At 38.4% G+C, this 17,544-nt stretch overlaps 1 pseudogene; it reads right to left on the minus strand.

Annotated features, from left to right (window-relative positions):
- Positions 1 to 1,525: 1,525 nt before the first annotated feature.
- Positions 1,526 to 17,544, minus strand: part of LOC127012682 (collagen alpha-6(VI) chain-like) — a 52,342-nt pseudogene continuing 36,323 nt past the window's right edge.

Genomic DNA, 17,544 nt, shown 5'->3' on the forward strand with positions numbered 1-17,544 from the left:
ACAATCAGGATGTGTGGTGATAAAACATTCACAGGTAGCTTCAGAAGGGAAGCGAATTTCTTCAGAAAATTGCTCAAGACTGTTGACAGAATTGAATGCCTAATTATAACAGAAATACAAATAGGCTGAAATTACAATTTAATATGCTGAAAAAAAGAATAAATTTTCAGCTGGTGTGGTGTTCTTCTCCCACCTTAAAAGATGCCATTTAAGAGAACTGCAACCTCTTTATATCCAGAACAAGAAAACACATATTTTCTCTTGGTATTGGAACAATGTTCTCTTGCCTGACTGCTTGCATTCACTTCTCTTGAAAAACTAAGTCTTAAAAATTAATCCACATACAGTTAAAAAAAATGTGAGTGAAGGTTAGAAATGCTTTTGCACAGTGCACAGAAGTGCAGAAGAACATATATGTAGCTCTCAAGAAAACACAGACTTTAGTGAGAATAAGAAACAAAGTTGATTGTTACAAGTCAATGATACTGCTATTATCAGCCATGATCCAATGTAATGTATATGTGAACTGCTGCTAGACAAAACTCAGAACAGGGTGACTGCAAATAAGAGATGGTGTTTCTAAACATAAGAAAACAGAAACAAGAACTCTCAACCAGCTGCTGTAGCTATTTTCCTCCAAGAGTAGGAGGAAAGGATTTCAAAAGCTTTGATTTTGCTCATTATCACCACCATTTTTTTCTAATATAAGAATTCAAATTCTTCCCCAGGCTCATGCTAAAGATGCCCTAACAAGTAGATCTATGCTGACAATGTGCCTGCCTACATAACAGAGATCCTTACGGTCTATACAGTAGGAATGCAAACCAGGAAAATTTCAGGCACTTTCACATTGTTCTTAGTTGTGCTTCAGGGAAGTAACCCTGAAGACAATGGCTTGGAGACTTCATGTTTCATAAAGCCTTCATGTTTCCTTTGCTGACCTGAACACTGGCCTCGCAGTCCTTTTGCAGCATTTTTCCGGTGTGTGTCCTACTAGGCAGTTCCCTAGTGAATCTCCGCATTGAAAGCGAGCCCTTTGCACTCCGATTCAGTTTCAGAACCATCCAATGCCTTTGGCAGGAGGAATCACAAAACTGGCTGCCATCAGTGACTGATTTCTTCAGTTTTGACTTCTCTTTTCTCACTATATTTAAGGCTTCATGTAACAAAAAAGTAGCATTTTAATATTAAAATATATTATGGCACTTGGAAATTTTCAGAAGGGCACAATGAATAGTTTTGGGTGACTACAAAGGTATGTTTAAAACAGAAAATAATACAAGGGATATCATTAATTTTTTACAACAATTTTAGACTTGTTTTAAAACATAACACAGTACGCTGTCAATTTCTAATGTTATTGTGTTTATTACAGCTCCAGTTCCACTCTTTATCTTTGCTAATCAAGCAGACTTTTAACCAATCAAACAAAAAACTCGTTGAAAACACCCAATAAGGAGAATGCTCCAAAAGCAAATCTTATTCACCATTAACACCCCGATATTCAAATAATTATGTAATGGACTTACACAGGTCTTTGGCTCTGAAAGCAGAGTCTGCGACACTTTCCCTTGAGCTCTTCTGGTGGGTAGTTGTCCTCACCTGTTCAGAAGACAGTAATAAAATTCACAATTTTTGTGGGATTTAGAAGATGTTGGCAAAGCTTTGCCTTTTATCCAAGAATAGCTGCAAATTAAGTGACTTCACTAATTTTATACACATATCACAAACACTACATATAGAGAGATGAATGCTACGGTGGTCTCATTCTGCACCCATCAACAGGAAAAAGTGCAATTAACTTGAATGAATAAATGAAGGACCTAAATAAACTTAAGTTTAGATGAATGTGAGGATTATGTTTATACTTTATTTATTTATTTCCTTAGGAAGTTGTTCTGACTTTTTAGCTAAAAGCCACTAACAAAATCTATGAATAACATAATGTCCGATGTCTTTTTATGTGGTCTACATTCACAATTTAACACACTTTGTAGAGGATACAGGCAATCATTAGACTGTTCTCATTTTCATTTGACAGACAGATTATATATTTTTACAGTAGCAAAAAAGTTAGGTCTTGGACTTCCAAAGCTGAGTGATGAGGCAGAAGTACCTAGATCCCACTGAAGGTCAGCTGGAGTTGATCTTTAATGGAGCAGGGCACTTGTCAATATTTCACTCCAATATAAAGCATTTAGCCCCACAGTCAATTTTGTCCTCTAACTCGTAGCAGTCTAGCAGGATTTCCATATATGCCTTATAAAATGAATTGTGAACTCAGTTCCCATTTGCATTCTCCATTGGCCTTTATTTAAACAACCCTGATGATGGCTGATTTTCCTCTCTAGCTCTACATTTTCCTTGCTGAATATACAATATATGATCAGGACAAAGTCACTCAAAGAACTGCACTAAGGATTTTCTATCCTATTGGAAGCCATAGGTCTCAGTGATGTTAGAATCTAAATGCAATGGAAAACCTTAACTATCTGTTGGTGAGGGTGCTCTGCATGAGAAAGTTGGTAGTGTTTGTGCTTTTGAAAATAACATTTTTATAACCAAATATTTATTTCTCAAAATCAGGGATATTTCTAGGTAAAGAAAAAACAGCTGTCCTCCATGGCAATAGGCAATCTTAGCAGAGCTTCTTTCAGCATCAAAGCCACATCCATTCCATCAGTTGTTCCTGGCTAAACTCTTTGTGAAACTGATGGCAAACAACAGGCCCTATAGATGTCAGTCACCAAAATAAAGACTCCTGGAATGAAGGAGGATGGATATAATCCCTCATTTTACCCAAAGAACGAGGCTGAAGACCTCTGTGAAGGAAGAACGAATATAACCTGCCCAGCAATGCACATCCATGAGCAGACCCCAATCTTATCCATCCAGTGCTTTTGCAGAATACTGAAAATTCACAGGGAAACAAACAAAAAAAACCCCAACACCTATGATGTGATAACTTACTCCTGAGGAAACATATGAATGGCTTCAGAAACCTCATTACATAGTCTAGTTCAGGCTTGTGGATTCTGCCAAGCTGGAACCAAATGCTGTTCCAGAGGAGTGCTTGTGAGCTCTTCCAGTTCATTTCTGTCACAGGACTTTCCTAGTCAAATTGCAAGCAGTGCATAGCCTTGGCACTTAGCTTGCAGAGAAATTTTTTTAATATTCCGTTGTCCCATTGACTTGTCTTTCCAGCAGACATAACGATGATAACTTTGAGTGGTCTTGGATTGGGAGCTCCTGAGAAAATGTTAGCAATTGTCCAATGTATGGCATAGCCGACGGCAGCCTCTCCATTCAGCTGTTGAAGAGATTCTTTACTGTATCTTCCCATTCGGTCTTTACTGCAGTAGGTAACAAAGTCAGGTTCTTTCTTTACTGGCCTCTTCCCTATGTCTGCTTTGAAATCTGATAGTGCATGGCTCATCACAGCTATTTTATCTCCTACAACAGATGTTTTTGGATCCAAGGAAAAGTTGAATGCAGTGACTGCTTTGCTCATGAAGTCTTTGACTTGTTCAAATTCAGCACCACTCATTTTCTGTGAACTATCCAGAATGAATGCAGCATCCACATATGCCCTCAGTAAATAGGCCTGGGATGTTCACAAAAAGCATCTTGTTCACATTTGTCTGCAAAAGAATGTAGAATTAATTAGCATTTTTTTAGATAAATCAAAAAGCAAATATGTAACAATGAATGTGATCACAGATCTAAAGTGTTAGAATGGCCAATTTAAAAGAAAAGAAAAAAAAAGAACAAAACCACTAGAAAGACCTCAATGCATGCTAGGGAACTAAAGGCTGACTCAAAACACATAATTACACACCAGGTTCTGCAAGACAATTTGTGCTCTGTTTCCTATTGAAATAAAAAAAGATCACAGGAATAGAGTTAATTACATTATAATTGTTTATTTTTGGACAAGTTTAAAAAAAAGCAAGATTTAGAAAAAAATGTGAAATCAGGTTCTTACTTCCCATTAAAATCAATAAAAACCAAAACCTCTCCTGTTTACTTCAGTATGTATTTGATAAGGTATCTAATTTTATGTTAATTTTTAATTGTTACGACAGAGATCACTACACACACCAACTGTAGCAACTTTTTATCATTTGGGCAACATGTCAGAATGTATTTATGTGGCTAATCAAATGGAAGTTTTATTCCTAACTAATACAACTGCTGGAAGCTTTTTGAGGAAACCTAAAATATTATGGCACTAAGAAGAGAAATCAATGCTTTTTGAAAAAGCACTTTGGGTCAAGAAAAGAAAATGGCATTTTCAGAATTGCAATTTGTATTGGGTCTAGCTGAGATGGAGTTAATTTTCCCCACAGCAGCCCTCATAGTGCTGTGCTCTGTATTGGTAGCTAGAAAGGTGTTGATAACACACCAGTGTTTTGGCTACTGCTGAGCAGTGCTCACACAGCACCAAGGCTGTCTCTCCAACATTCCCCCCCCACCAGTAGGCTGGGGGTGGGCAAGATCTTGGGAGGGGACATAGCCAGGACAGCTGACCCAAACTGACCAAAGGGATATTCCATACCATATGATATCTGCTCAGTATAAAAGCTAGGGGGAGGAGGAGGAAGTGGGGGGCATTCGTTTTTTTACGTTTGTCTTCCGGAGCAACCACTACGCGTACTGAAACCCTGCTTCCCGGGAAGTGGCCGAACATCGCCTGCTGATGGGAAGTAGAGAATAAAATCTTTTGTTTCCTTTGCTTTCGCACGTGACCTTTGCTTTGCTTTATTAAACTGCCCTTAGCTCGACCTATGAGCCTTTCATTTTATTTTCTCCCCCTGTCCAGTTGTGGAGGGGGAGTGACAGAGCGGCTTTGGTGGGCACCTGGCATCCAGCCAGGGTCAACCCACTACAGTCCTTTATGGGCCCAACGTGGGGCACAAGGAATTCGAGATAAGGATAGTATCCCAGTATTGCAGAAAGCACAAGGGTCAATCTTCACAATGATGTTCTTCACAGAAGAGAGTCTTTGTCATATTGGTGACCTTCACCACATTGTTGAGGACTCTCGTCAGGAGTCAAAGTTGATCAATATTCCAAAAATTGCAAAATTACTGCAGTCAAGACTTTTAAAACATTTGCTAATCTTTCAAAGGACTTTCTATGGAAAGTAAATCCAACTCAGACCCACTACATACAAGTAGATTGTCCAGATTCCAGCAGAATAACAAGTCTTTCTACCAAGCTGTTAGGTGTGCTAGTAGCTGCTGTACTGCACAGATTCATGATAAAGAAGTCAGAGGACTTCACATGCCATGAATGTCAGACCGTTAGCTGAGTGAAAATGAGATATTCCTTGTTAATATTTGTTAATCTGTATTCCTTTTAATTATGTTAATTGTATTCCTTGTTAATCTTTCTGACCACTGTGTGTCCCAGTAGGAATACATAGGGGTACTCTCCAGCTTTACATAGTGATGGAAAGACCAGAAATGATCTTCTGAAGAATAAGGAAAAGGAAGGAGAGAAGGATGTAGGCTCTAGCCCTATTACCTATCTTCACTACTCTGGCAAGATACTGGTTTCACAGAAGAAAGCATTGATTATCACTGCTAGAGCTTCTTAAAGGTTAGTAAACTTTGTCATGCAGGGTTTTAAAGCTGAAGGACACTGGTAGCCTTGCTCTGTGACATTTAATTAACAGTTGCTTTTAGGATGCAATTCAAGGAAATGTATTCTTTTCAGCCAGACATTCAGGTCAGACAAGGATTCAAATACCCTGAAAGAAAAGCATGTGTTCATCCTAGGTAGAAAGTCCCAAAAAGACAGCAGCAAGGAAATGGGTCTAGATGTTTAACACCACATTTGATGAAGCTTAAGGTGGACAAACATGTCCTTCCAATTTAAGTGTTTTCCTTTGAAATGGATTTGGCAGCCATGACAATGCAGATGATAGGCTGCCAGTAAATAATGTTCAGTGGAAACAGATTCTACTTAGGAATTCAACACATCAATAAGAAACAAGGCCAAATAATTTTGCTAGGGTTATGTAAGGCCAGAGGAATGCCTCAGCCCTTCTGCATATCTCACTGCTTTTCACTGGGCAACTCTACATAATACTGTATTTGTCCTTTAATGATAATTCAAAATACTGTATTGGTCTTACCATAGCACAAAGTGCAGAGCTGAAATCTTTGTAACGCTTCATTATATTGTCCACCACGAACGTTTAGCACCTGAAACAATCCAGAATCATCCATCTAGAAACAAAAAATAAAGACAGCAGGTAAGTACTGCTGAGTAAGTGCTCTATGACTTCTTGGTGTTGATGAAGTATAAATTTACTGCATAAACTTGGCCCAGAAGACCCATTGGTGGGGGGGAGAGGGATGCACTGCAGACACTGCACATATCCCAGTTGTGGTAATCTCATATAGACTTGTTCCTCATTAAGCCCTAAAATGAGACAAAATCATTTTTCTAGTGCTATTGTGAAACAAGCAAAAGACTTCTTATCTATCTGTGTCTACGCTAGATCCTTAGTTGACAGATCCCAGTGGAAATTCTGCATTCTCAGAGTGTGATAAAATGCATGACATACATACAAAGATTTTCATACGTAAAATACTTAACATGGTCAAAATGTCTGGCAAAAGTTCAGGTAGAAAAATTATCTACAGAAAAAGCAAACTAAGCAATCTGAGTTGACGGCTGTGCCTCTGACATGCAGCGACCCCTTGCAAAGTTGAAACCTATCTAAAACACTACCAAGGGTTTCTGATAGCAGTTTTCTTGCCCTCTTTAAAATATTACTTCAACACTTGGATTCGAATATAGCTGTTTCTTCTTAAAATATTTCTAAAAGCTACCAATGGACACAAAAGGAAATCAAATCATGTTATTGACAAAACCTTACATATTTCATAAACATCTATCCACGTGTTTAGATATATATATTTATACATACATATTGTTTCCATACATGATTATATATTACTAAACTGTCATAAAGTCTGCCAGTGAAGTCTGGCATACACATGAAACTGCACAGAGCTTTGATACCCTCCTGAACGCAAGTTCCTTATCTTACAGACACCCTGGTTCTGCTAGATATCAATATTTATGCACCTCATGGGAAAGAGACCAGAATGCTCTGAATCCACAAAAGCTCCGCGTTTTCTTGTGTCCTTGTGCCAAGGCACAAACCCCTCAATGGGTATGACTGCCTGGGTTCTCTCTCAACTTAAAGGGAAGGATAGTGATAAGCAGTGATAACAAACAGTTAGAGCTTTATCCACACCAATAACACCTTCAAGAGCTGTGGTTACTTTGGGGAAGCAACTTCCTTCCTTCCTTCCTTCCTTCCTTCCTTCCTTCCTTCCTTCCCCTTTCTTTCTTCCTTCCTTCCCCAGTATCTATCATTACAGTTCACCTTTCAGGAGTTACTCCAACAAGTCTTCCCTTCACAATAAACAAAGGGAGGATTTTTGAGTTCACTATCATAAATACAGGGAATGTAATGACCAGAATATCATCTGTCTGGGCCAAAACCCCTGGGAGGCTTCCAGGTCATTTGGTACCCGCTGTTTGGATCACTTTCATCCTCGCTTATGAACTTTGTCTCCAGACAACTGTTGTTTTTCCTTACAGACAGATCTGAAACAGCAAAACCAGTTCTTTGTTTTTGCCTGTGCCCTGTCTGTGTCTGCCCTCTCACACTACTTGCTCTGCTCTAACAGATGCAACTTGAAATGAACTTCCTCACATTTACAGGAGGAAGAAAGACAGTAAACTTCCTATCCGCCTAGGATGTGACTCTTCTCACGCAGGGAAGCAGCAGCAGTGACCACTGGCACCTTGTGGTGATTTTGCAAGGTGAACAAAGTTTAAATCTGTGCTGAATCCCAGAGTATGTATACCTTAACCACACTACATAATCTTTTATAGTGGCATTTTAAAGTGAATTTTTTAATTCATTTGTTTTAGAAAGAAGTCACACCTTTTTGGATGTGTGGATGGAAGACAATGAATGCTTTAGGAACTAAGTAAAATTGGAACTAAAAAACTAGTGAATCAGAACGAAGTGGCACATCAGATCCTGCTGGGCTTGGTCTCATGAGGAGGCCCGAGGCATATGCACAAGAACAGAGATATTCAGTAAGCTTCAGTTTCTCATCTGTAAACCTCTAAGCTGAGCATGACATCTGAGGAAAAGGAAGAGGTTTCCATTTCAAATAACTCATCGGCAATAGAAACCACAGGAATGGGAATAAATAATTCAGCCTTAATGAGAAACGCAGCCCCCCTTTGGTGTTTTCCACACGAGTCCCACTGTACCTAATACAGTCTCTTAATAGACTATGTGTGATGTGGAAGTCTTTTTCCCAGATAACATTATTTAATTATGCAAGTCAGAATAAAAACCTAATAGGCTAAAATAATCTTGGACATTGCTCCATGAGTTTCAACTGTATGTTAGAAAAACTCAACCTAATAAATTTTAAAACAACAGTTTTACTCTATAAGGTAGGGAAGAAAGGAAGAAATACATCCTTTAAATTCATGAAATCCTTCCTATGTAGCAGTATTATAATTTCTGCAAGGTCACATATTATTTTTGGTGAACATTAACACAATATAAATCAATAACTCCATTTTCTTAATGTAAAAATCTTCCGTGTCTTGCTTACAATTCTTTTTTCATATATCCTTTCTCTCATTCCTCATCAGTCAGAAAAATAATTTACTCTCAACACAAAATTCATAGTTATTGCATAATCTCTTTTACATTATTCCATAGAAATACACCCTCACTCCATAACATATTCTTTAATGCCAAGTATATGTAATTGAATTTGGACCTTTCTGTCTAAAATGAAATTACATGATTTCCTAGGACATTTATAATAAACAAATCATATTTCCCTGTAGGACCACTTGGCAGTATTAAATGAAGTGCTACAGTTATGAAATCCTTTCTAACATTTTTTCTTTACAGCAAGTGACCAGACTATAACATCTAAACAGCAGAATAATAAAAATTAATCGATACTTTAGTGAATTTGCAGTATATAGCAATTTATTTTAGAGGATAAAGTCTACCTGCAGCACTTGCACAAAATGCCCTATTAAGAGCAACGTGACTACTAATAATTTTGAGCCTTATTACTTAAAACATAAGAAAAAGGCAGAAACCACCTCAGAACAGGTTTTGAATTTTCATTAGGTGCTCTATGGGCACCACTGATTCACCTCATACTTTGCAAGAGAAACAGTTTGTTGGCTTGAGGATTTTGAAGTCATCAGTGATAAGGGCCATCTACCTTAATAACGTAACTCTAATACAGTTATTGCAACAATGGATAGGAGAGGTTTGCAATGTGGGCCACAACATCCAACTAAGCAGCCAGGCTACTCAGCTGAACTATGTCTTCCAGCTCCAAACACTTCCTATATTGTTTCACAGTTTCTCCTTTCTGAAAACGGTGCATGAATCGTGTCAGACGCACTGCCTCACAGTATGCATTTTCCTAGTGTCCCTTCCCTGCACTGTGCTCCTAAGGCAAGATGGCAGAAGCCCAGTTATCGGCCTTTCATCCATTTTCTTTAGAAAAGTGTCAGAGAAAGGGCAATAAGGTCACAAGAGGAAAGCACATCAGGTGGCAAACTGCTACTCACGTTCCTGAGAACTTATTTTGTAAAGTGAATGCGCATTCACTCATAGGTAAAAGTAGGACAGACACATCTACTTATGAGAAGATTGTTCTGCACCAGAACAGACAAGCAGAGACATTTTACAGTTTTTCTCTTGAAGCAGCAGCTCCACACCATTCCTTCTTCACCCAGTTCCTCACAACAAGGAACCTCATCCAATATGAGGCAGCACAAAGCAAAACAGGACACCTGGCAGGCATGCAGCCTTGAGACAGAGTACCCTCTTAAAAGTTTTTCCAGAATGATACCTCATAAGTTTAACTTCCCAGAAGCCCATGAAAGAAGAAGTGAGGGAAGGACTTAGCACCATTCTTGATCATGAACACCTTCACAAGTGATAGAAAGATGATGCTAGACAGAGATGTACCTTCAAGATGCACATCCCCATACATCACTAATGCTGGCCTGTTTTATACATTTCGTATTAAAGCATCCACCTAAGGGTCTTTAGCAAGACAGTACAGTGCTGGTAACTGAAGGTTTTAGGAAATTACCCCTTCTACTCTCACAGAGTTCCAAACACATTGACCCATAATGTTTCCACAGACATTTCAGTGGTTTTAGGACACCTTCATGATAAACACCAAAAAGAGAACATACTTGAACTGCCATAGATACTTCTGGGACAAAACTCCAGCCAATGTCTGCCATATTCCAGAATACTGAAAATCCAATCTACAAACACAAGTCTACTCCTAACTTTGTGTCTCCAAGTATGTGATCTCATTTCATTTGTAGAAGTGACTGTCAGGACAATTGTTTTACAATTAGGGAAGGAACTTGGAAGCAAAGAGATAATGCAATAGGCAGAGAAGAATCTTTATTTGCATTGACCCTAGGTAAGAAAGTGAGACTTAAACTAAAAGATAAGCACTCTGTGAGATAAAGCCAGCAACCTCATTTCAATGCTATTTCATAGAAAAACAAATTCCAGCACATGAACCATTTGCCACTGAAAAGAAGAAAGAGCTTCTGAAATACTTTGCCAGGAAAGCACAACATACAGACCTTGGGAGAGATGACCACACTCCTTTACTACTCACATTGCATTTGTTTCTAGGAAAGAGCATTCCAAAAGGGTGATGAAAAGGAGCCTCTGTAAAAGCTCTCAAGTCACGCTGGCCTAGAAAACAAAGCCTGCCTTTTCATCTGAGAAACTGTTTTTAGAATCCCTAGTATGCTTGGCAGTGAAAGTGGATGTCCTTTACTAATGTTGCATTTATCCACTTACATCTAGTAACAGAGCCACAAGAAGGAGGCATAGAGCATGCTCCAGGTACACTGGAAGAATTGTCTTCTTCAGAAATCTCCAGTGCTAAAACACCACATTTTTATCCTCATAAGAGTTGACTCCTGAAGTCCAGATAGTTCTTGTTATCTTAACTATTCCTGTGGTTAGTTCTTGAAAAAACTTAGCATGCAAACATGCCAATATCAGATATTAGTAGTGTTTTACCTAGCGTTCAATATTTTAGTTCTTTGATTTTTTTCTTTCTATTCATTGCTACACATATTTCATATACATTGAAGCTATGGAAATGCTAGTACAAAGAACAAGAGGGGTTTTTAACTCTTAATAATTTATTATGCATTAGAAGCATTTTCCATAATTCCACCCTCTTTTGGTAGCTTCTTTGCCAAGTGGTAAAACAAGGAATTTGCACGTAGCCATTTACTGTGCATGGCTTGCTGGTACATTGAAGGTTTTTCTACTAAACACATTCTGTGAGTTTTTATTATTTTAGAGTGAACCATCTAGAGAGCTGAGAACCTGCTTTTCCATGATCTGCTTCATAGGATTATAAGCAGATGGGAATGGTTCCAAAGTATTGGAGTTGTAACAGATGCTTTAACCAGAAAGTTATTGACCATGAAATCTCTCCTCTATAAAGTTACCCATGAATTTTTGACACATTTTTGTGTGGTCTGCTAAGCTATTCTTATAAAATCTCCAGTATTTCCACACCTTTCATTAGCATTACTAAAGATTAACTGACAGCTACTTGTGTGCAGAATTTGGATCAAAGTTTGATACAAGTGAGTCACTATGCTCAAGAGCATTACATGTGGGATAAGCATGATCTAATACATTTAAGGTTTCTTGTTTTAAACTAACATCACTGAGCATAAAGAAGAAAAGTTTAGTAAATTTCTTACCAGGAAAGCTTAGGAGATATGGGGTGTGCTTTCAAAAGCAATAACTACTGGAACGGCTTCTACTGCACTCATCTCCAGGACAGCTTGTTTAACAGAAGATGCATCTGCAGCTGGTCCATGGCTGAAAACCACAGCTATTTTTCTCACATTAGGACCTTGTAGAGTTCTCTCGAAAAAATTCTGGGTAACGAATCTCATCGCACCTCCAGTGTCCTGTTCACTGGAGGATCTCTGGTAAGAAACATTTTTTAGTGCGTTAAGTAGCTTATTCTTGTTGTGAAACCCTGACAAGTGAATCAGGTGGTGGGTAACAGTTGTAGGAAACAACAGCGACTCTGACTCCCACTGGGCAGTTGCTGTCTCCGATTCTGGCATCACTCACTATTGCTATTATAATCTCTCTCATTAGTTCAAATGTCTCAGGAGTGAGTGTCCTAGACGTGTCCAAGGCAAACACCAGTTCTGTTGGATATACTGGGCATTTCAGTTTTCCTAGGAAACAAAAAACACCCCCAAATTATTTTGTTCCCTTGCATCTCAGACACAGAGAGTAATGCACATAAAAGCCATACATAAAATGATATAATGCTAAACTACATCCTGCACTTGATACATGCACAAAGAAAAAGAGGGAGCCAGATAAAAATCTGCCTAACTTATATTGAAGTGTGAGGCATAGAAGAGTACAAATTGCTTGTTCGTATGAAGAGGGTTTACAAAGATACTTGAAAAATAGTGCTAAATTACATTAGCACTATTTTACAGATGGAGAAGCTGCAGCACAGAGAGTAAAAGTGGCTTTTCCAGCATCACCCAAGCAGGACAACAACAGGACCAGGAGTAGAAATGATCTTGGGTTTTGTCCAAATTCTGACAGGCTCCACATTCACCTGCACCCTGAACCAGTGGGATGCGAGTCTGCTGCAGTCTGTGCCCCCCTTGCTGGGTGCGCCTGCAGAGGCAGAACCTACACTACCGACCTCAGAGCGAGCTTGGAACACTCTGCACTGGGTTGCGTAGAAGTATCCTGTATTTCCAGCACACAATATTCCCTTTTAAAGCTCCTCTTGGGCACAGTGTGGGCTGGGCCTGCACTAACTGAGGTACTGCCATGCGGCTCAGATACTGATTTGATGCTATTATTACTACATTATTCTTAGGAGCACTGTTAAGATTTGATAATGCATGTGACACTTCTGGAGTAAAACACATTTCATCTTGTAATTACTCCAGCCACTATATTACATCTAAAAGCAGAAATCGTGTTGAAGAAAATAATCTGCTGCAGCATGAAGAAAAATGTAATTTAAAAACCACAGGCTATAGCAGGTAACATAACTACAGTAATAATAAGATCATTTATCTGTCATAAAGGGAGGAGATTACTGACATCATTCCAGCCAAATTCAGTGTAGGAGAAAAATTCCATTATCATTTCCTATACATAACTGGTATCAGAAACATTTGGGCATGGAACACACCAAGTACTGAGGGACGTTAAGCCATAATGGAAAGAGGATAGTTAGGAACTAAAAAAAAAAAAAAGCAAAACAAAGGACAGCAGTATTGAAATCAGAACAAATAAAGAGGAGAAGTTTTAAATTAATAGGTGTGATAAAATTATTCAGCAGCTCAGTGTAAAGCAGTGAAGGAACTGGTGGGAGTGAAGTTAAGAACAGAAAAGAAGGTCAGAGAAGGGACAAGGAAGAAAATTAATCTGCAGTGCTGAAGCTGCAAGATAGTTAGAATTATAAAGGGTCAGAGAAGGATAACGCTAGCTGTATCTCTCAGGGACAAGTAGAAACAACAAAAAAAAAATATGCACAGGAACTGAACATCACCACATAGATAACAGGGGAAAATTACAAAGGAAGAACTCATGCTATTTTGGTATTGCCAACAATACTCTTACCAATGGAGTTAAATCAAATATTGCTGAAACGAAATGATACAAGGCACTAAGAAGTCCTGTGAACCTTTATTGCAAATAGAAATCTGTGATATATAAAAGATTTGAGGGAACTGCATTGAGTTTTAAATGCTCTTTTTTCAGTTCAGTTTCTCCTACCTACCTTCACATGAACAGGTCACAACATATTGTACCATCCAAATACATGTCAGCACATGCACTGGGTATAAAACAGGGACAAATATGTCAAGCACCATGTTACTGCGGGGAGAAGCTTCAACTGCTTAGTATTACACCTACTCTTCAGGGAATGGAAATGAGGGTCATACATGCAGTAGTGGTTATGATAATCACCACTATTGGCTTTAAACAAAAAGAGTATGCCTTGATTTTGAAACCATAGCAGTGAAGCATATCCAGGAGAAATTTATCACAAGTAAGCAAATGTGAGCTTTTGAGAAGTTTTACAGAACAGCAAGGTAAGGGGATAAGATAATGTTGAAAATGTCAAAAAATAGAAGGTAAGTAAATATGTAAGACAAGTAAATAACATTTGTTTTTGGAGGAAGAAGGAAGCAGATGTGCTAGATGGCTCAGCAGATCTGTTCTAGGACTTCAGAGACTTTAACTGTGCTCTCCACAGATTTCCTAGGCTTAACTTTTCTATGCCATGCTGCTCCACCTGCAGAATGGGAGTAGAACTTATCTAGATGGCAAGAGAACGTATGCATAGTAGGAGAAATGTCTACGTTACAGTATGCTACCTTAGAGCATACAGAAACTATGAAGCCCTAGTTTGCTTAGGCTCAGTATAGCCAATCACAGAGATGTGATATTTGAAACTGAGCTAGTGATGGCCAAATAATATCTGATGGCTTTAATTAAGAACACCTACCACAGCTATGAATATTGACATGTTCAGTCTCACTGAGTCATTAGTGGAGAGAGACAAACTGCAGAGGAAACATCTGGTGACTAAACACTTGCATTTTAGGTAGCTAAATTAAAAGTGGATATATCTCATCCTACACATGGATTAACAAACTAAAGCTCCAGTTCAGTAAACACCTCACCTCGACATAGGATTTAACCCCTGTGAAGGGAACACACAGCTCAGAATGTTTGGTTGAGTGGAGCCTAATACTACAAAGGCAAAGTAGTTCACAGCTTATGAGATCTATGCTAGGTCAGTTTGACAAATGAACACACCACTCTGCCTGTCTAGTAACAGTAACATAGGAGTATGCAGTACTCACCATCCCAGCAAGCTAAAGAAAGACAAAAAGAAAGTTTAATTGAAAAATTTTGCATCTGAAGAGCTTTAAAAATAAAAGCAGAAATTACTGGTGGAATATGCACTGAATTTAATTTCCCTAGTTCTGCAGATTTTAAGACTTTCCGTGACTTAGGATGCATGCATTATTGTCTTCCACTGCTATGTATGCTTGCAAAACTCCCTTTGGTTTTGTATGCTTGCAAAACTCCCTTTGGTTTTACTGGAGAATGGAGTAAAAGGACAAGCAGGACCTGGCCCTGCTCTCGACCAAACATTTTCATTGAGGGGTTTCTACCAGAGTTCAGATATATAAATATACCATTAGTTGTAGAAACTCCCACTATTTGACACAGTCACTTCCTAAGTAATTAGGATAGATAGACTAGGAAAAAATAATGCAAACTTACTTCACAGTAACTGGAACCACTGGATACCAAGACATTTAACATTTCTAAGAAATGATATTACAGTAACTTTGGCAAAAGAAATTATTCTAAATAACAACAACAAAAAATTTTGCATTCTGAGCCCTAACTTCATTTTTCAAGCACCTGCCTGCTAAGACCATAAATTCACAGGCATGCTGAACACAGAACTAATGTGATATCAATAAGACAGGGAAGAAAGCAAGTGGTAATACTTGGGCTTACAATATCAAAGCAAGATTGAAAGTTTACAGCTGTGTTTGAGGACGTAGTCAATGAGTTAACATGGCTGTGGACAAGAACAAAAAAGACATACATGAGCACATGACTACCCAATGAGATGGTGGTGCACTGTGTGTGTTTGTAACATGGAGTGTGCTAGAGATACGTGCAGAAAAAAAGGCTTGTCTGTTCAGTCCTTTACTCCCCTTAAAAAAAAAAAAAAATTACAGTAATATTATCTTCATCTCACCTAATTGTTCAGACATTTTACTAATCACAGGGGAAAAAAAAAAAACAACCAAAGCCAAGGGCTGACTGCATTACACATTTTTATGTATTTGCTTTAACGTCTACCATGATTTGGGGATATTGAAAGTCTACAGTAGAACTGAAGGTTTCCACTACCTGTTATCTGTGTACATCTTTATTTCAGAAAGGGGAGAAAAGATCAGTATTTTTGTTTGCAAGGACAGACCTCTAGTACTTTGAGGCGTTTTTGTACATGGCTGTTGCAACTAATTTCAGCTATGATCCTATTTTGAAGCTATAAGAAATTCACAGTATATCATTTCATATCCGACAAAGATGTACACAGAAACTATCAGCTTAGCATGAGCTGCACACTTCTTAGCAGTGGCAACAATTAATAAGAGAAAAAAGAACCCAATCTCTCTTTTATACCATGTTGAATTTGCATAGCTGAAAGACAAAGAGGAAACAAATATTTCTCAAGTGAGCCTCTTTCATTTGAGACTTGAGACACACCACTGAACTCCCACAATGGTACTTCTAAAGGGTTTGTTAGAAACACATAATTGCAAAATTTACTGTGCTACTGACAGCCAAAAAATACAGTAAGCATTGTCCTCTGCATTAGTTAAAAGGAGAGGCTCAAAGTATGAGTCAGGTACAATTTTCAAACATGCACAAGCTAGGCATTTAGATGGTGACTTATGGAAATTACATTTATAGGTAAACAATCAGCCATTTGCATTCAGAAGTACCTGATTTGTGCTCATATACAGATGAATTCACAATCTTTTTTCTTTAATAAAATATTGAAGTTCACAGTGTAATTCAATCATGCAATTCACAATATATGCACAACACGTCAATGGCAGTCATCAGAACCATCAGAACATTGCACATGTTACCACTCCAGACCACCACAAGAGGAAGAAAATGTTTTGGTTTATTCCTCAGTTTGCCTTCAAAATTAAAAAGAACAAACGTATTTTCCAGTACCGGCAAAATCTATGGAGTCTAGGTCTTACCCTGCATCCTGGGGATCCCCTGTCTCCTGGACTGCCTTCCAGACCAGCAGGTCCTGGAATACCCTATAACAGTAGCATGTTACATATGTGGTATTTGAAGAACATACACAGGTGACATAAAATTTAAATTTCTATTGGAAATCAACAGATTTCCTTCCTTCTTCTTTTGTCTGCTACATGCTTAAGTTCCACTGACTTAAGTGTAAATGAGAAGTAAGAAAGAAGAGCGTCAGGTCTGACATCATTTTCACTTTTAAGAGATAAACAACTGGATAGCATCAAAGCACCAATTTTCTTCTAGTAGTTCAGCTCATTTTTGTTAAGTGTATTATTCATCCAATACGTTCAAAGCCCATTTAGAAATACAGTCCTCAAAATAAAATTAGCACACGCACATCTTTGCTTTTGGTGGTAAGAGCCTTGTTTAATTTCTGACCTTTTTGGAAAAGCAGTGCTGAGTAAAAACAGTTCAGTGGGACTGAAGTCTTCCTAGTTTGTTACCACCCACAGCTACTAGCTCTCCTTTCTGTAGGGAGCAGCCAGCCCTCGTCACCCCCATCACAGCACAGGAGATCTGAAGTTAATATTCGG

This window comes from Gymnogyps californianus, chromosome 2 (genome assembly GCF_018139145.2).
Source record: "Gymnogyps californianus isolate 813 chromosome 2, ASM1813914v2, whole genome shotgun sequence".
NCBI classification, from domain to species: Eukaryota; Metazoa; Chordata; class Aves; order Accipitriformes; family Cathartidae; genus Gymnogyps; species Gymnogyps californianus.